Source organism: Lissotriton helveticus, chromosome 6 (assembly GCF_964261635.1).
Source record: "Lissotriton helveticus chromosome 6, aLisHel1.1, whole genome shotgun sequence".
Taxonomy (NCBI): Eukaryota; Metazoa; Chordata; class Amphibia; order Caudata; family Salamandridae; genus Lissotriton; species Lissotriton helveticus.
This window is the reverse complement of record NC_136067.1, coordinates 1,148,310,460-1,148,327,466: the sequence shown is the minus strand read 5'-3', so window position 1 is coordinate 1,148,327,466 and position 17,007 is coordinate 1,148,310,460. Positions and strand designations below refer to the sequence as shown.

Here is a 17,007-nt window from a genome sequence, read left to right as displayed (position 1 = left end):
GATGGCCTACTAGAAATGGATGAATTTCTTTTCCTTAGGCGTCTGAACCCGACTATTCCAACCTTTTATCACCTTCCGAAGGTGCATAAAAATAAGGAGATGCCACCGGGAAGACCTATCGTGGCATCACAGGGCTGCCTTACGGAACATTTATCCATCAATGTTGATTCTTTTCTGTTACCTTTTGTAAAAACCTTAAAGTCGTACATACGAGACACTACAGACTTCTTGGAGAAATTATCCTCTGTGCAATGGCAACAAGGGTATACTATGCTGGTATTAGACATCACAAGCCTATATACCTCGATAGACCATGAGGATGGTTTGAAAGCAATGAAATACTTCCTAGACCAACGACCCTTGAAATTCACGAACACAGCACCCTTGTACTAGAATTTGCTAAAGTCTGTTTAACCAATAACATCTTTTTATTTCAGACCCAATTGTACAAGCAAATGTCGGGCACGGCAATGGGCACCTGCTTCGCCCCCAGCTACGCGAATCTTTTCGTTGGCTGGTGGGAGGAGCAGGTGGCCTGGGGGGCAATCAATGCCTCTTGGTCTGAGAAAGTGATAAGTTGGCATCGATTTATCGATGACCTTTTTATCATTTGGAACGGCACCATTGAATCTGCGAAAGAATATATTGGGGTGTTAAATCAGAATGATGTTAATTTGGAATTTTCAGGAGAAGTGAGTGAGACATCCGTTAATTATCTGGATGTCAATATCTACATTGAATCAGGAAAACTCAAAAGCAGGTTATTCCGTAAAGCAACTGCTGGCAATTCTGTATTGGTAGCGACCAGCAGCCACCCTTCTAACCTGGTACGGAGCATCCCTTATGGGGAGCTCCTTAGAATTAAGCGCAATTGCACGGATGAGGGTGAATTTCAAATCGCAGCCAAACAGAGTATCGAACGCTTTAAGGTCAGGGGATATAACAGTGACATTCTTGCCAATGCCCTCAAGAGAGCTAATGCCATAAAGCGCGAGAATCTGTTTAAAAAGAAAGAAGAAAAAAACGATAGGAACTCTAACAATAAGTTCCGGTTTATAACTACATATTCGAGAAATGCCTCTTTTCTAAAGAAAACTCTAAGAAAAAGCTGGCATATTCTTCAGACAGATGAGAGTTTGGCTGCTGACCTCCCTTCCAACTCTCTAATAACATTTAGGAAAGCAAGGTCCATAAAAAATGAGTTGGTTCAGAGTCATCTAGTGGACATTCCTAAATCACCTTTTGGGGCAATGAAAGGTTTTTTCCCTTGCGGGAAATGTAAGGCCTGTAAATCGAGTAAGAGGGTCCTTACCTATGACATCCCAGGGGTGGGCCTCCAGAAAAGAATTAACAAGTTTCTTACATGCACTACACCATACAGTGTCTATTGTCTCTATTGTCCCTGCGGTCTTCGATACATAGGGAGTACGGTTCACCCCATGAAAATCAGGATACTAGAGCACATGCGTGCCATTGCAAATTTTGATGAGGGATACCCTGTCGCACGTCATTTTGACCAAGTACATCACCGCAATAGGGACCTCCTTGGATACTTTGGTTTGGATTGTATTCCGAATAATCCAAGAGGAGGGGATAGACTCATCAGACTACGGCGACTAGAGTCGAGATATATTATTGACTTGCAGACAAAGATGCCAGGGGGATTGAATATGCATGAGGAACTTGCAGTCCATCTGGGGGAATAAGGTATCCCTGGTGGAAACACTGATCATGTTGACCTAACTGCCTTTGTTCTCTCACATTATCTAAAATCTGTATATAGAATGATATTGGTATCACATGTATTCTGAGATTTCCATAGTCTGTTTCTTGAATTGATTCTTCTATTATTTCTATCCCTTATGATTGATGAATTCTGAGTATGTAATTATCACTGTACATTATGCACCGCTTCCTCGAATATTTTTACCAGATTGTGCGAGGGGAACGCATTAGGATTTTTGGGGATCTGTGAGGTAATGCCCATCTGAGGGCTTTATGAATCATATGGATCATGTATCTAAGTGTTGCTTTGCGATTTGGAAGCACATTATTTATTCATTTGTTTGACCCACAATGATTGAATGCTATGCGCATAACGGCATGCCAAGATGGCGCTCATGCTGTGGACTCTATTCTAGAGTTTTAGTGTCCCTTGTTTGTTTCCATGCACACTGGTTATAATGATGTTTTTGAGTGACGCTTTTGTAAACATAGAAGAAGGTTACGACCGAAACGCGTCTGGTTTGCTGGTTGCTGTGTTTGTTTCCAATCCAAAAATTCTTTATTTCGGTCATGTAGACCATAAAAGATGCAATAAATCAATCAATAAAAACATGCTTAAAAGAAATAAAAACACATTTCATACAATCTTACAATTAGTTTCCCCCTGTACAAGGAAAAAGGAGGCTAAAAACAAGCCATATCGATGTCCACACATTAAAGAATATTTTTTTCCTAATCTGCCAAATTGCCATTAGATATTTGGCTACTGCAAACACAATATGGGCCAGAGTGCTGGTTTTCATTATTCTAAATGCATCGGTATAATCACTGAACCCCAAGTTTCTACAGAGGGGCGCTAGCCAGTACTTTCTGGGTTTGCTGTAGGCAGGGCAGACAAACATAATGTGGAGCTCATCTTCCTTGTAAATATTACAGCTTGGACACATCGTATCACCACCATTGTGCCACTTATGGGTAAATGTTCTGGTGGGCAGTGTACCTAGCCTCCATTGTACATATAATTTCCTCGCAATGATGGGAAAAATAAGGTCCATAAAACTTTCAAAAACATAGGAATTTTTAGATTCCAGAAATCGATTTGTGAGGATGCCACTGTTTTGTGCATTTAGCACGAGTGAAAGTCTTTTTTCTTTGTACATTTGGACCAGATTTTTGCGTGGAACCCTTCGACAGCCCTGTTCGGGATCCTCCCAGAGTTCGGATAAATTCATGAGGTGCAGTTCCTTTTTTACGAAAGCGAGCCAAGGAATTTTGTCATTTTGGTTCAGGTTCATGACATGAATAAGGTCCTGCCTATAGTGCTGGAGTTCATTAGTTGACCATAACCTATGCCAGAACCTCACCGGCTTTGACTCTAACTCCTCAGTGATAGAGGGGAGGCCCAAATCTAATCTCAGCGGCAAGAGTGGTGTGCCTCGCGGGAGAGCCAAGAGGCGTCTAACAAAGTTGTTTTCCACTCTTGCTAATTCTTGGCCAGCTTTGTGCCCCCATAATTCACTCCCATATATCGCAGCTGCCTTAGCTTGGGTTTGGTACAATTCAAGTGCCGGACTAATGGGCTTATAGGTTGAAGTGTTTGCTACCTTCAATATTGCACCCGACAGTTGGGACAGTTTGAGGCGTGATCTCATTATCTGGGGGTCCCAGGGTAAATTTTCCTGCAACGTTACTCCCAGATACAAAAAGGTAGTTACCCTCTCAAGGCTGGCAGTACCCAGGGTGGGATTGGGTCTGGCTTTTTTTGGAGGATTAAATATCATGAATTTGGTCTTTTCTGTATTGATCTCAAGACCATGTTGGCTACAGAAAAGACCAAATCCATCCAGAATCCTCTGAATTCCCATTGGGGATTTAGAAAGGAGGAGGGTATCATCTGCAAACATAATTGCCGGAACCCTCCTTCCTGCCAGGCGTGGGGCATCATTGTCCTTAACCCTTTCTAAATGAGAGATAACATTGTTGATAAAGAGGCAAAACAGGGTCGGTGCCAAGACACAACCCTGCCTCACCCCTCTATGAACAGGGAACCTGGCTGACAGTCTACCGTCCTTCCCACACCTGACCTGTGCATAATTGTTATCGTGGAGCCTGATTATAATACTTAATATCTGAGCAGGTACCCCTAACTTTTCCAAGACCTCCCAAAGTTTCTTACGTGGGACCAGGTCAAAGGCTGACTTCAGGTCCACGAACACCATGTACAGCCTTCCCCCCTCTATCCTTACCGTCTTCCAGTAAAGCAGGACGAGGCGGAAAATCTGGTCCATGGTGGACGTATTTTTCCTGAAGCCAGCCTGGAGGGGACTCAGAATATCATTGGCCTCCACCCAGTCCAACAGGTGGTTCAGGATGAGACGAGCAAATAGCTTTTGGGGGACATCTATAAGGCTGATCGGCCTGTAGTTGGCTGGGAGCAGAGGAGAGCCCTTTTTAAATATGGGGACAATCTCTTCCCCCAGCCAAGTACAAGGGATCGCCATACCTCCTAAGATGGCATTAAAAAGGATAAGGAGGTACGGGCCCCACATCTCAGGATGGTGTCTGAAGAGATACCCCGGTAGTTTATCTAAACCAGGGGCCTTCCCCAACGCTAATCTCTCCATTGCAGTCATCACCTCACCAAGGGTTAGTTCTAGGCCCACTTCCGAGGGAACAAGGTCCTCGGACACCACACCATCAGACACTAAAATAGTATCTTGATAGAGTGTCCCGAAATGGGCCTCCCAAACAGAGGCGGCAATATTGGGCTCCACTGCTGATTTGAGTTCCCCTGTCCCATTATTCACCAGAGCCCAAAATTTCCTAGAATCTTTGGCATCTAGGGCATCAGACAAATCATGCCAACGGTTCCAGTCCCACTCTGCCCTAGCTGTTTTCATTGCCACTTTATACTCCCTTCTAAGTTCTGCAACCCTGCCCTTGTTGGAGCCATCTTTTATAGTGGCAATTAGCTCAGACTTAATCTTCCTGCAGGAAGAATTGTACCAAGTCGGGATATAAGTCTTTTTCCTACGCGACGGTACCTCAGGGTAGAAAACATCCGCAAGACCACTCACAAGTTCCACGTGAATTTGCGCTAGTTTCTTGTTATAATCTAAGGGTCTCGGTTGATCTATAAGATCATCCACTTCTTTAAACCTGGGGAGTGCTATTTCATATAGCTTGTTCATGCCACATTCCGCATTGAGCAACTTCCCCCATTTAACGCGACGCCTATTTGTAGTGAGAACCAAGTTCCCAGGGTCATCGCTAGAAGTGGAAGTTGAGGGCCCATCTACAGGTGCAGGATGTTGCACCTCCAGCAGGAGCGCATTGTGGTCGCTATCTATTCTGAGTAACACCTTAAAATCCTGAACTTTGGGCCACATGCTAATGTCTATGAAAATGTAATCTAACCTAGACTCATGCTCTTTCCTATTGAAAGTGCACACAGAGGGGGTATCGGACGGAGTACGCCCATTACAAGCCCTTAATGCAAAATTCAGGGTAAGGGACATAATCTGTACTGCCAGAGGGGACCAGGTTTTGGGGTGTGGAGATGAGGATGGTGGAACTCCCCAGAAATCGTCCTCAGTAGTGAGGGCGCCCTCCTTTAAACCTGCTAGGGGTTCGAAGTGGCAATTAAAATCCCCACCTATCACTATCTTGTAATCACCTGGCAGTTGGCCCAAAAAGGATGATAGGTCATCTAAAGTGGGTGACTCCTTTGCCGCGGCAACGGGCCGCGAATATACATTGATAATTGCCCAGGTTAATGGGCCAGGCCATCTGAGCAGCACACACTGGATGTCCTGCGAAAGCGTAGCCATACTTACCGCCTGACACCCAATGTGAGTTGCTACCCATACCGCCAGACCACCCGAAGGCCTTCCTATACCACTCCACTTAGCCGGAATTTCAAAAATGTCATACCCCGTTCTACTCAGGGGTTCCCTCGCCCAGGTCTCCTGGAAAAGGCAGACATCACTGCCATCTATCAGGAGATCCCAGTCAGCTGTGTTCACCTTATTTACAATCCCCGCCACATTCCAAGAGAGGACCCTCAAAAGTGGGGTACATGATGTTCCTGCCCTATCAGATGTAGTAAATTCAGAGGCTATGGGAGGGTCGGGGAAATCCGGAACAGTTAGAGGTACTAGTGTCGAGGGCGGGTCACACACGGCTGCCGGAATCAGAATCGTACCCGTCGGTCTCTTTGACATGTTGACTGGTTGTCCCTTGGGGCTTCCAAATGATGACATATTTTTATTGGGGGAGTCCTGCAGCCAGGTGTTAGTATTACAGGCTGGTCTCATCGCCCCCCTGCCTACCTCTCCAGTGAGAGTTTTTTGGGGGGACTGTTGGATTGGGCCCTTTTGTGGTCAGTCAACTTGATCAAGGCAAGAATATCTGTTTGGGTGGATGAAGTTGCCATAGTTAGGGAGTGCATTGTGCCTGGGCCTGTATCGTGAGCCGTCCACTGCAAAGCCAACTCTAGTCCAACCCTCATCCCTCCTCGTGGCAGAATTATATGCATTTGGATAAAAGTATGAAAGGGCCACCACTTCAATAGAGGTATTACCAGCACTACCAAGCCAATTACAAATATATGGGGCAACCTGCGGACTTTTAAAACTAACAATTATACAATCCCCCGTACATTTTTTAGGAGTAGACCCAATCCATGGGACCCTTCTAACCATAAGGACGTCTCCTTTTAGATTGGGTGGGAGTGGCCTATGGATATTTAACCAATTGATTACCTTGTTGCGTAAGGAATCCTGTGATTCCATTACGCCGCCGGTAAGCTCCGGTACTCCCGCCAGAATCGCGGTATAAACTACTGCCTCAGGGGGCAAATTGACTGTTCTACGCCTAGTGTTGGGGCTAGTAGGACAGCCGGTTTGCCCACCGGGTGGTCTCTCCTGTCTAAGTTGTTGTGACGGAGCAAGTTGTTTTGACCTTCTAGGTGCAGGTACCGGAGGCCTCCCTGTCTGGGACGCTAGAGGACCCGGTTGGGGGATGGGAACAGTACCATTTCTAGAGGCTTCCCCCGACTGAACTACTGGGGATTTGGGGGCTGAGTGGGTATTACTAGGGGCAGATGACTGGTCCCAGCACTATCCCTGAGGGCCCTTAGAGAGTCTGTATCCAACCCAGAGTCAACACTATTGGCCGTACAGAGTTTTTCTATGGCCGTCAATCTGGCCTCTATAGAGTCTAATTTTACAGACAGAGGAATCAAAAGATTTTTTAAGATATCCATAAATGAGCTAGTGAGCGAATCTGTGGTAATAGAAGGGACTCCACCAAAAATAAATGGCCCGGTACTCACCGGTAAAGATGGAACTAATGGGGAACTTAAAAGTTCTGTCCTATTCCTCGTGAGTGAAAACCCAGGAGAGGCCGCTATATCTATGTTGTCATTTTGAGCGGGTGTTATTAAATCAACTCTAGCCCTTTTGGCGTCTTTTGGCTTCCTTGACCTCTTCCTTTTGGACAGATGGTCCCCCCTGCTGCTCTTATGTTCAGATGAAGCTACAACTGATCTCCCCTCCTGCGTCTCTATCTCTGCACAATCAGCTTCCGGGGAGTGTTCTACAACTCCAGAGAGGCGTAATGAGTCTCTATCCCTATGGGAGGTTGAAGGTGTCCTCAGTTGTTGTAGGACTGATTCAATAGTCTGATCAATACTGTCCAAAAGCGACAGGTGGGTGGCATCAAGCAGTAGAGGTGTGCTAGCATTGATTGAGGAACCTGGTGAAGCCAATAACAAGTTATCTATACCCTCTTCTGATTGGCTTTCTAACACGGTAAGTCCTTTGTTGACCACAGCATTGGTCTTCGTGAGAAATTTTTCCATAGTGCCAGAGATCTGTTGGGCGGCCTTACTTCTAGATTCTCTGGTAGCCATGTATCTAGGGCGCCTTGGACACACAAACCGGAGGCAAGGTGAGAAGAGTGGTGAAAGGGCAGGGCGTCAGAGGGATAGCCCGGTCCGGTCTCTGCCGGCCTCTAACGGCCTAAAACGGCCCGCCCTTTGCCCGGGCTTAGCCCGGCGTCCACCCGCGCGCGTCCCGCGATGCGCGTACCTCATGCTAGTCTTATAGGTCCTATTGGGACGAAACCCCCGGGAGGGGGGCGGGGTCAGGGGGGGGAAAAGCCTCCAGGTGCGGCAGCTGGAAACGCCGCAAAAGATCCTGGGACTCGCAGTCCCTCCGTTCCTGCCGCCTGCTGGTCACAAACAGTCCCAGTAACGCTGCTCCCGCTGTGATGGATCCGAATACACACAAACTGCTCCACAGTCCTCCCTTAGCAACTACGAGCGGCTCCCGCGAAGCGGGGGCCGCGAGTCACGCTTTTACTGACCCGGGAGGGGGCGGGGTCAGGGGGGGGGAAGAGCCTCCAGGTGCGGCAGCTGGAAACGCCGCAAAAGATCCTGGGACTCGCAGTCCCTCCGTTCCTGCCGCCTGCTGGTCACAAACAGTCCCAGTAACGCTGCTCCCGCTGTGATGGATCCGAATACACACAAACTGCTCCACAGTCCTCCCTTAGCAACTACGAGCGGCTCCCGCGAAGCGGGGGCCGCGAGTCACGCTTTTACTGACCCGGGAGGGGGCGGGGTCAGGGGGGGGAAGAGCCTCCAGGTGCCGCAGCTGGAAACGCCGCAAAAAATCCTGGGACTCACAGTCCCTCCGTTCCTGCCGCCTGCTGGTCACAAACAGTCCCAGTAACGCTGCTCCCGCTGTGATGGATCCGAATACACACAAACTGCTCCACAGTCCTCCCTTAGCAACTACGAGCGGCAATAAACGATTCAAACGGCCCCCGCGAGTGCTTCATTCCTGTGGAGGATTTACCACTTTTTGGAGTAGAGAGTGGCAATTGATTTGCGAGTGCACCCTCGCGTGTCAGCACCCGCCTACAAGTGCCGCGCATATAGGTGCGTGGAGAGCAGTAATATATATATATATATATATATATATATATATATAACCTACTGGCGGTCGCCAGTAGGTAGTTATAGTTAGGATTGATTTCCATAGGGAAATCGCAACATTCTATTGGGAATAACTTTGGCACCGGTTGAGGAATCTGCCTGAATTTTTCAGCAACTTTGCCTCGCGGCGCTCCGCTCCTTCTCTGAAAGTTTGGGGGGGATTCGTCAAGTGGGGGCCGAGATAAAAGGGGGGTCCCAAAACGTGTTTTCCCCATGTTAATTTCCATAGGGCGGTCGGTCGCACTTTTAGCTCGAACGGCTGAATGGATTTTCACCAAACTTGGCAAAATTGTAGGGACTGGTAGCCCGATGTGCCTTTGCTATGTCTCAAGATATGTGCTCCAGAGGATTTTGAGTAATTTAGGTTCAAATTTTTTTATATATCTATGGCAGCGCCCCGGTACGCGCACCGGGGAGCACTCCGGGAGCGCCACGCGACTTGCGCACGGAAAGCTGATTGGCTCTCGGGTGTCTGTAAACATTCGAAACAGTCCGCAGCGGCCGCCATCTTGTGTCTCGGTAGGATCGAGACACAAGAGGTGGCAAAAAACAAAGGGGGAAATGACCAAAAGGGGGCAGGGTACACCCCCCCTGACGCCCTAGGTTTGATGTGGGGGCCATAAAAGGGTCCCGTGGGACAAAAAATGTTTTTATTTTTTTTTCGATTTTCGCGGGGGGAGCGCCCGGTACGCGCACCGGGGAGCGTACGGGGGAGCGTACCATGGGGAAAAATAGTGAAAAAAATTATATAATCATAATAATAAATAATAAAATAATCATTTTGAGTGATCAGAGGTAGGGTAGCTCTGAAAATAGCTTTTGGGTTCTGTGGCTGTTTTAGGTACCTACAAGTACGTCCCACACACACCCACACGCACACAACCCCACACTCCCCACACACACCTCACACACGCACACCTCCACCCACACCCAAACACCCCACACCCCCACACCGACACCTTACACATCCACACCCACACCCACACATCCCACACACACACACTCACACACACACCTCACCCCCCAACACACACACATGCACACACAGATACCTCACAGACACACCTCACACATCCCACACACACCCCCCCCCACACACACACGCACACCTCACAGACACACCCACACATCCCACATACACACACATCCTACACACATACCCTCCACACCCACACACACCCACACCCCCACCTACACCCAAACACCCCACACACCCACACACACATCTTACACACCCACATCCCCACCCACACCCACATACCCCACACACCTACACACACCTATACACCTCATCCCCCCTCAGACACACACACACACACACACACACACATCTCACAGACACTCCCCACACATCCCCCACACACACCTCCCCGCCCCACACATGGGGAAAACTCAGTGAAACACTAAAATAATATTTTAAAGTGCTTAGAGGTAGGGTAGCCCTGAATAGGGTTGTTGTATTGTTTGGGTGTTTTAAGTACCAACATGTAGGTACCAATGCTGAGTCTTAAATGTAAAGTACACAGTTTCTTCTGTAGATAATTTGCATGTTGTTACAGAAGTTATTGTGGTATATGGAATCCATATCATAGTCTGTCAGGAAAGCAGAAACAACATGGAGGCAGGAGATGAAAAAGAGATGTCAAATACACATTGGAGATAATATATTGGGAGAAAGGAAGTATCTATGAGCAAAATTACTATGTAACATAAAAAAGTTGCTCAGTATACTATAAGTCTGACTTTACATTATAATCAATTTGGTACTAGTTTAAGAATTACATATAAAAATGAATAATGTCTCAAACAATTTTAGAATTATTAAATATACATTTATTTTTCAGATTCTTTTTCAAAATTTGATAGAACTTCTAATATTTGACTGTCAGAAATGTCCTCATTTTGAATCAGCAAATCTACTGATTCTACACATTGAAGTAGTTCATAGTTCCGTGATTCATCCATGAATTCCAAGTTATCATTGGGTACAATAATTTCTTCATTGTTGCTCTCCAGAACAATTTCAAAGGAAATGTTTTGCTCTCCTTCCATTTTCGTGCTGTAATTTGCATAAAAAATAAATATATCAGTAGGGATAGGGCACTGTTGGGTTTAAGTTCAGACAGGTAGTTTGGATTTTTTAACAGTGAATTTATCTTTGGGCAGTGTATGGTATCAGACTGGAAGTAGAAATATAAAAAAAGTGTATGTGATGAAGCCTAAGTAAATTCATAATTATACAAGACAAGCCTAACTCCATCCATAACTATAATAGAGAAGTCTATCTCAATCTATAACTATTACAGAGGGATAGTATATAACTATCAGAAAAAGTTTTCCAAATTAACTTAAAGTGCACAACATACTTCAGTTTTCAAAATAATAACTTACCTTTGAGAAAGCAGTTGAAGTTGTCAGTGAAAATGCTCTTGAAATGTACTTCAGGAAGTAGTAGTCAAAATGGCTGTGTTTCCCTCTCTTTCTTTATATATATTCAGGTACATAACCAATCAAATGTCATGAAAAAATAGTACAAAATGAAAGTAACATTTTAATTGGTTGTCAATTCTAACACTTCAGATGTGTTTTTGTGAAGTAATTTACCTCAGGGTAAATGGCTCAATGGAATTCCACCAAATTTGGGAAAATGGTAGGGATTGGTATGTAGTATGAGCTATTCTATATTTGGTTAAAGTGTCTCCAGTGGTTTTTATGTAAATTAACTTTTCACATTTTTTGGGAGCGTTTCCCGGTGCGCGCCCCGGTACGCGTACCGGCAACGCTACGGGAGTCCTCCATTTTGTGTTTCGGTAGATTTGAGACAGAAAATGGAGGACAAACAACGTTGGGAATGGGTATAAGGGGGCACGGTAGGCACTCCCTGACCCCCTAGGTTTTCTGAGGGGGTGTTAGGAGGCCCATATAGACCAAAAAAAAAATATATTTTTTAATTTTTGCGGGGGGAGCGCCCGGTACGCGCACCGGGAAGCGTACCGGGGAGCGTACTTTGGTGAAAAATAGTGAAAAATGTTAGAAAAAGATAATCATTTGGAGTGATCAGAGGTAGGGTAGCTCTGAAAAGAGCTTTTGGGTTCTGTGGCTGATTTAGGTACCTACAAGTAGGTACCAATGCACAGTCTTAAATTCAGGAGGAATATTCTATTCCCCTCATCTAAAAAGTGCACACCATCTCCTCTGTAGATATCTTGCATGTTGTAACGCAAGTTGTTGTTGTATATTGAACCCATTCCATAGTCTCTCATGTAAGCAGAAACAGATTTATTCACATGTTTCCGTGCTTTCTCAAATTGTGGACAAAATTGGTTGGACCAGTTCCATTTCTGACTTTGGCATATATTGGAAAATATCAAGGCAGTTTGAGGAAAAAGTGCCATCAATTGTTCAAAGGTGTCCTTTAAAAGCATTTCCAGACCTACCCCAGTCAAAGTGCCTAAGTCATTTCCACCACAGTGCAGAATTATGAGGTTAAGGTGTGGCAAATGCAAAAAAGTTTTCACCAATGGTATCAATTGGTGACATCTCAATCCTCTCTGGCCAATCCATTTAATGTTCACATTTGGTAAATCAAGGTTGTGAAAATTTCTGGTAGCTGCATACCTTTGAGCCCAGTGGATATAGCTATGTCCAATAATCCAGACAGAATACATGGTAGAGGAGGTTCTGGTGCAGTCAGATGAAGTGTAGGAATAAAATGGCAGTTGGAACAGTAGGAGTTTGAAAAAAAAAAAACCTGTGGAGTTTCAGTGCTCTTGAATCACAAGCAATGATTGGTAGATTGAGATAGTTGAAAACCGAAAGTTAGGGTGCATGATTGTGTTCTGTGTAAGAAGTAATTTGAATGGTTAAAAGAAAGTCATTTAAAGAAACATTGCACCAGATAAGCTGGTGTATTCGCAGGTCAAACATTCTTGCTGAGTGATTTGCAACATTGTAGAATAAACTTTTAAACCTGGGAGCTCAGTGAAGAGGGAGTTGCTATGGTAACAGGTAGAAAGGGCTGAGGGGGGAAGGGTGTTGGTTTGAAAATACAGAGGGAAGAGTTTTGATTGGTTACCATGAGCAATATGTGTGTAGAAACAGAGGTTTTCTGTGCCATTAATGGTTGCAGTGCCTGGAGAACATACCTTTTGCTCTGGTAAAGAAATATTGGTGTGTGTATCTGACACTGTTCTGAATCTCCTAGAGCATTTGTAAAGGTGAGTTATGATTCATTTAATATACATAGAGACTTGTATACTCTATGGAGAAGATTTGGAAGCAAATTGTGGTTTTTTAATGTTGCTTTGTGTCATGCTTTTTGATAATGCTTGTTAAAAAGTTTTTACTGCATAGAGGAATTGTATTTTGTAAAATTGTGAAGTTTTAGTAGTGACATGGAATGCTTGTACATAGGACCTGTGCTGTGTTTCTTAAATGTGATGCCAAAAACGATTTTGGGAAAAAAGAATGGCTTTTACATTTTTTAGAAGGAATAATGTGTGTGTGCATGTTTAAAGAAATAAATTTGACTCTTTACAATGATGTTACCTGTGTTAACTTAGTGTAGGAAGCATATTGAGTTTGTTTGCATAGAGGAATTGTATTTTGTAAAATAGTGATGTTTCAGTAATGAGATGGAATGCTTGTACATAGGACCTGTGCTGTGTTTCCTAAATGTGATGTCAAAAACGATTTTGGGGAAAATGAATGGCTTTTACATTTTTGTTTATAATGTGGTGCAGAGGTTTAAAAAGTGACGCATCTACCTACATGCGTCACTTTTTAAATATGGGGCAAAAAGGTACATGTTTGGGCTTTCCTGGGGAGCGTAGGTGGTGAGGCTTGTGTCTAAGAGTGCAGTGGACTAGGCTTCATGAAGCCTATCCCCGACTGCACTCTTAGACACAGGCGTCAATTTGACTCTTTACAATGATGTTACCTGTGTTAACTCAGTGTAGGAAGCATATTGAGTTTGTTTGCATAGAGGAATTGTATTTTGTAAAATAGTGAGGTTTCAGTAATGACATGGAATGCTTGTACATAGGACCTGTGCTGTGTTTCCTAAATGTGATGTCAAAAACGATTTTGGGGAAAATGAATGGCTTTTACATTTTTGAGTATAATGTGGCGCAGAGGTTTAAAAAGTGACGCATCTACCTACATGCGTCACTTTTTAAATATGGCGCAAAAAGGTACATGTTTTATGCCGCTGATGCGTCACAAAAAGTGCCGCATCAGCAGTGCAAAACTGACGCAGGGCCTCATAAATGAGGTTCTTTTTTTTTTTGCACACTACTCCAGTTTAGTCCTGTCCACTGCACTCTTGGACACAAGCCTCACTTTTTGTGCTCCCCTGGACAGTCTTCATCTCATCTGCACTCCTGCTTAGGTGTCAGAATCCTATCACATGGGGAAAGCTTACATGTGAAAGCGTTTGCCTCAGTCTTATCCCTGCTGTGAGGCAGATGCTTGTACATAGGACCTGTGCTGTGTTTCCTAAATGTGATGTCAAAAACGATTGTGGGGAAAATGAATGGCTTTTACATTTTTGAGTATAATGTGGCGCAGAGGTTTAAAAAGTGACGCATCTACCTACATGCGTCACTTTTTAAATATGGCGCAAAAAGGTACATGGGAGCGTAGGTGGTGAGGCTTGTGTCTAGGAGTGCAGTGGACTAGGCTTCATGAAGCCTATCCCCGACTTCACTCTTAGACACAGGCGTCAATTTGACTCTTTACAATGATGTTGCCTGTGTTAACTCAGTGTAGGAAGCATATTGAGTTTGTTTGCATAGAGGAATTGTATTTTGTAAAATAGTGAGATTTCAGTAATGACATGGAATGCTTGTACATAGGACCTGTGCTGTGTTTCGATAATGTGATGTCAAAAACGATTTTGGGGAAAATGAATGGCTTTTACATTTTTGAGTATAATGTGGCGCAGAGGTTTCAAAAGTGACGCATCTACCTACATGCGTCACTTTTTAAATATGGCGCAAAAAGGTACGTTTTATGCCGCCGATGCGTCACAAAAAGTGACGCATCAGCAGTGCAAAACTGACGCAGGGCCTCATAAATGAGATTCTTTTTTTTTGCACACTACTCCAGTTTAGTCCTGTCCACTGCACTCTTGGACACAAGCCTCACCTTTTGTGCTCCCCTGGACAGTCTTCATCTCATCTGCACTCCTGCTTAGGTGTCAGAATCCTATCACATGTGGAAAGCTCCATGTGAAAGTGCTTGCCTCAGTCTTATCCCTGCTGTGAGGCAGGTGCAAGATTTTGATGTAACAGTGTCCTAAAAGTGACGCAGTGAAATCTCATAGATTTCACTGCGTCATTATTACGAGGCTTTTTGCGGAGAAATTACCCCTCTGTGTACATTACACTTGACAGAGGTATAATGTGGTGCAGAGGTTTAAAAAATGACGCATCTACCTACATGCGTCACTTTTTAAATATGGTGCAACAAGGCACATGTTTTATGCCGCCAATGCGTCACAAAAAGTGACGCATCAGTAGCGCAAAACTGACGCATGGCTTTATAAATGAGGCTCATCTTTTTCTTGCACACTACTCAGTTTAGTCCTGTCCACTGCACTCTTGGACACAAGCCTCACGTTTTGTGCTCCCCTGGACAGTCTTCATCTCATCTGCACTCCTGCTTAGGTGTGAGAATCGTATCACATGGGGAAAGCCCCATGTGAAAGCGTTTGCCTCAGTCTTATCCCTGCTGTGAGGCAGGTGCAAGATTTTGACGTAACAGTGTCCTAAAAGTGACGCAGTGAAATCTCATAGATTTCACTGTGTCATTATTACGAGGCTTTTTGCGGAGAAATGACCCCTCTCTGTACATTACACTTGACAGAGGTATAATGTGGCTCAAAAGGTTTAAAAAATGACGCATCTACCTACATGCGTCACTTTTTAAATATGGTGCAACAAGGCACATGTTTTATGCCGCCAATGCGTCACAAAAAGTGACGCATCAGTAGCGCAAAACTGACGCATGGCTTTATAAATGAGGCTCATCTTTTTCTTGCACACTACTCCAGTTTAGTCCTGTCCACAGCACTCTTGGACACAAGCCTCACGTTTTGTGCTCCCCTGGACAGTCTTCATCTCCTCTGCACTCCTGCTTAGGTGTGAGAATCGTATCACATGGGGAAAGCCCCATGTGAAAGCGTTTGCCTCAGTCTTATCCCTGCTGTGAGGCAGGTGCAAGATTTTGACGTAACAGTGTCCTAAAAGTGACGCAGTGAAATCTCATAGATTTCACTGCGTCATGAGATTTCACTGCGTCATTATTACGAGGCTTTTTGCGGAGAAATGACCCCTCTGTGTACATTACACTTGACAGAGGTATAATGTGGTGCAGAGGTTTAAAAAATGATGCATCTACCTACATGCGTCACTTTTTAAATATGGTGCAACAAGGCACATGTTTTATGCCGCCAATGCGTCACAAAAAGTGACGCATCAGTAGCGCAAAACTGACGCATGGCTTTATAAATGAGGCTCATCTTTTTCTTGCACACTACTCCAGTTTAGTCCTGTCCACTGCACTCTTGGACACAAGCCTCACGTTTTGTGCTCCCCTGGACAGTCTTCATCTCATCTGCACTCCTGCTTAGGTGTGAGAATCGTATCACATAGGGAAAGCCCCATGTCAAAGCGTTTGCCTCAGTCTTATCCCTGCTGTGAGGCAGGTGCAAGATTTTGACGTAACAGTGTCCTAAAAGTGACGCAGTGAAATCTCATAGATTTCACTGTGTCATTATTACGAGGCTTTTTGCGGAGAAATGACCCCTCTCTGTACATTACACTTGACAGAGGTATAATGTGGCGCAAAAGGTTTAAAAAATGACGCATCTACCTACATGCGTCACTTTTTAAATATGGTGCAACAAGGCACATGTTTTATGCCGCCAATGCGTCACAAAAAGTGCCGCATCAGTAGCGCAAAACTGACGCATGGCTTTATAAATGAGGCTCATCTTTTTCTTGCACACTACTCCAGTTTAGTCCTGTCCACTGCACTCTTGGACACAAGCCTCACGTTTTGTGCTCCCCTGGACAGTCTTCATCTCATCTGCACTCCTGCTTAGGTGTGAGAATCGTATCACATGGGGAAAGCCCCATGTGAAAGCGTTTGCCTCAGTCTTATCCCTGCTGTGAGGCAGGTGCAAGATTTTGACGTAACAGTGTCCTAAAAGTGACGCAGTGAAATCTCATAGATTTCACTGTGTCATTATTACGAGGCTTTTTGCGGAGAAATTACCC

The 17,007-nt window shown here is 44.8% G+C and overlaps 1 protein-coding gene across 1 annotated transcript in view; it reads right to left on the bottom strand.

The window, feature by feature from the left end:
• Window positions 1-17,007, bottom strand: part of NT5DC1 (5'-nucleotidase domain containing 1) — a 1,533,630-nt gene that overhangs the window by 738,543 nt on the left and 778,080 nt on the right. The gene's annotated exons all lie outside the window — the stretch shown is intronic.